Below are 3,112 nucleotides of genomic sequence, written 5' to 3'. Positions count from 1 at the left end.
TACCTACACGGCGATAGACAATCGTCCCAATCCCAATTTTACCCGCAACGTCTCTGACATCAGTGTTTTGACGCGCGACACGTTTAGTCTTTTCGCCCTCGAGCCTACTTTTAACCCTATCCCATACTTTACGTAGAGATGCTCTGTTATGGATCGTTTCACCCTCACCCACTGTACCTCTGTAATCCCGCCTCCGTCCGCGCATTCCAAATAAAACCTCGAAGGGGGAGAATCCTGTAACTGTATGGATGGAGTGATTGTATGCTGCAATCGCCCTATTCATCGCGTCGTCCGGCTCTAGCCCCTTATCCAACTGATAGACCCGCAAGTGGTCACTCAAAGTGTTGTGTAGACGTTCAATTCCTCCCCTACTCTTCGGATTCCCCGGGGTGTTCAAGTGCCATACCACATCGAGTGACTTCATCTCGTCCCGGATCGCCGCGTTATCGAACTCCCGACCGCCGTCCGACGAGATGCGATCCGGTATTCCATAGAATTGGAACCAAGTTCGCAGCGCTTCTAGTATTGCGTCCGTTGACCTGTCCTTGATTAGATGTGCCATGGCCACCTTGCTAAAAAGATCAACGGTCGTGACCCATTTGTATCCCCTCCAGATAAAAGTGTCGACCTGTAAATCGACTAACGGCAAATCCGCGGTTGGAGTTTCTTCCTATATAGCTTTGGGGGTATGACGATCATATTTAGCCCTCAGACACACTTGACAGTTCCCTATGACCTCCTGAACCGTTCGTTTAATACCCCACCAGAAGTATTTCCGCCGCAGTGGCTGTATCGTTTCTGCTATCCCTCTGTGGTTTGTCTTGCCCTGGTGGTAGGCAAGCGTAACTTCTTTTTGTTGTTCTACGTCACGTAGTGTGTCGACTTGTAGCGTACAACGAATGAAGGTCCTGTCAACCCCCAATTGTTCCGTCCGCCCCAGGCGCTTAATTTTTTCCCAAATTACGGCGTTTCCTACAAACAGGTAATACTTCCTTCCCGCCTTCGACGCATCCTTCAGTGCTCTACATATCTGCTCTTCTCCCACTCCTGGCGTTGACCAGATAGTGGTTATAGAGCTTCTCCCGTATATACTGTATTCTATTTTCATCATACCTGTTGTCCTTGTCTTCCAAATGATTTGTTTGGGCTTATCATTTATGATTTCTTCTATTTCCTCCATCTCCACTGGTCGATCGCCACTCGAGCTATCAGTTCCTGATGCTGCCCCCGGGTCGCTCACTTCGCGCGTGCTATGGCCCTCATCCGCGTCTCTCCGCTCTCTCGCGTTTTGGCTATCGTCTTCCCCAGGCGTCCACTCGCGCGAAAATTGACGCAGATCTCCGGACGGTCCCCCTTGTTCATCCTCTATCGCGTTCACGGTTATTGCGCGCGATAGCCAATCTGCCACCACGTTCTCTTTACCCGGTTTGTAGGCTATTTCGAAATTATATTGGGAAAGGAGCTCCTTCCATCGGGTAACCCTGGCTGAGGATTCTTTCAATTTTCCCACCCATTGGAGGGGGCGATGATCTGTCTGAATCTAAAATTTTCTTCCCAATACGTAGGGACGAAAATGGTCTACGGCCCACACTATGCCCAGTAACTCCCTCTCCAATGCGCTGTACCTTGTCTCTGCGTCCGTAAGTCGCCGACTAGCGTAAGCTATCGGTTTCTCCGCTCCGTTTCCTTCCTGAGAGAGTACTGCTCCCAAGGCGTATTCGCTGGCATCAGTGGTGATTGTGAACTGCCGATTGAAATCTGGAAATGCTAACACGGGTTCTTCTTGCAATTTTTTCATACATTTCCGTATATTGTCTTCCATGCCGGGTGTTACTGCTACGCGATTCCCTTTTTTCAGTAGGTTATTGATAGGAACTAGAAACTCCGTCATTTCCGGCACAAACCTCCTATAGTAGTTCAGCGTTCCCAACAGCCGTCGGATCACCCGAACATCCCTGGGTATCCTGTCCAGAATATCCTCAAATCGCGGGATAGGGTATCTCTCATCCACCGTGTTGTCGATAGTCTACTACCAGTCTGTACTTCTCTGCGGCTTCCCCTGGCGCGGATTTTTTCCGTACTGGCCATAAGGGGCTATTAAATGGCGACGTACTATCGACGATTTTTCCTTGGACCTTTAAATTCTCCAATTCCTCCCGGATATGTTTCCGAAGTGCTTGTGGGTACCGCCTCTCTTTCACATAAGTCACCCTCTCCTGTTTCAACGGAATTTCGTGAACTGTTCTTCCAGTCACCCCCAGTGGTTCCCCCTCCCGAAAGAATATGTCCCCGTATTCTTCCATTAACGCTCGCCTCCAATTTCCTGCCTGGTTTATTGCGCCTTCCTGTTTGTCCCCTAGAACCCGTTGGCCCCTAAACTTCTTTTTCCCTATTCGAATGTTCCATCCGTCCCCTTTTCTCGTTATCACGATTTAGCTCGCCCCTTCATTAATAGGTCACATCCTATAATAGCTTGGTATTCTCGCGGCATTTGTTGCACGATATGGACCTTTAGGTTCCCCTGAACCCTCCATTTACTCAGATTTATATCTATTTCCCCTTCCACACTACAGGGCCCACCCAGGGTGATTAGTTGACATTGACATGAACATACCTGAAGTTTCGTCTTGCTGTCGTTCCACTTCTCAAGCGCCTCTCGACTCAGGATCGTGTGCGAACTCCCGGTATCCACCAGCCACGTCACGCCTCTCACACAGATGATAGGCAGACCGCTGCGTTCTCTCTTCTCGTTGTTGTTTACCAACGCCGCCGCTCTGCTGCCACCCTACTCAGATCTCTTCGTAGGACCTTCTCCTTACACCTACTCGCTTTCGTCCACTTCTCATTTCGCCAGTGCGTTTGCTCCCTTTTTCTTCTATTTCTGTTTCCGATGCTTCAGACGCTTCTGAAGTCTCACTAGAGGATTCCTCTGACTTCTGCGGTCCACGTCTTCTTCTTACTCTCTGGACATTAATTTCCATTGGCTCTTTCCTTGGTCTACCTCTCTCCTCCTATAAATGTAGGGGCAGTGTTTAGCTATGTGTCCCTCATTCCCGCACTCGAAGCATCGAGTCCGGGGACACCGGGCCACTAAGTGTCCCATTTTACCACA

Source organism: Halyomorpha halys, unplaced genomic scaffold, assembly GCF_000696795.3.
Source record: "Halyomorpha halys isolate HHAL.00 unplaced genomic scaffold, Hhal_1.1 Scaffold1475.1, whole genome shotgun sequence".
NCBI lineage: Eukaryota > Metazoa > Arthropoda > Insecta > Hemiptera > Pentatomidae > Halyomorpha > Halyomorpha halys.
The sequence above is the reverse complement of the archived record's forward strand: the minus strand, read 5'-3'. Positions refer to the sequence as shown.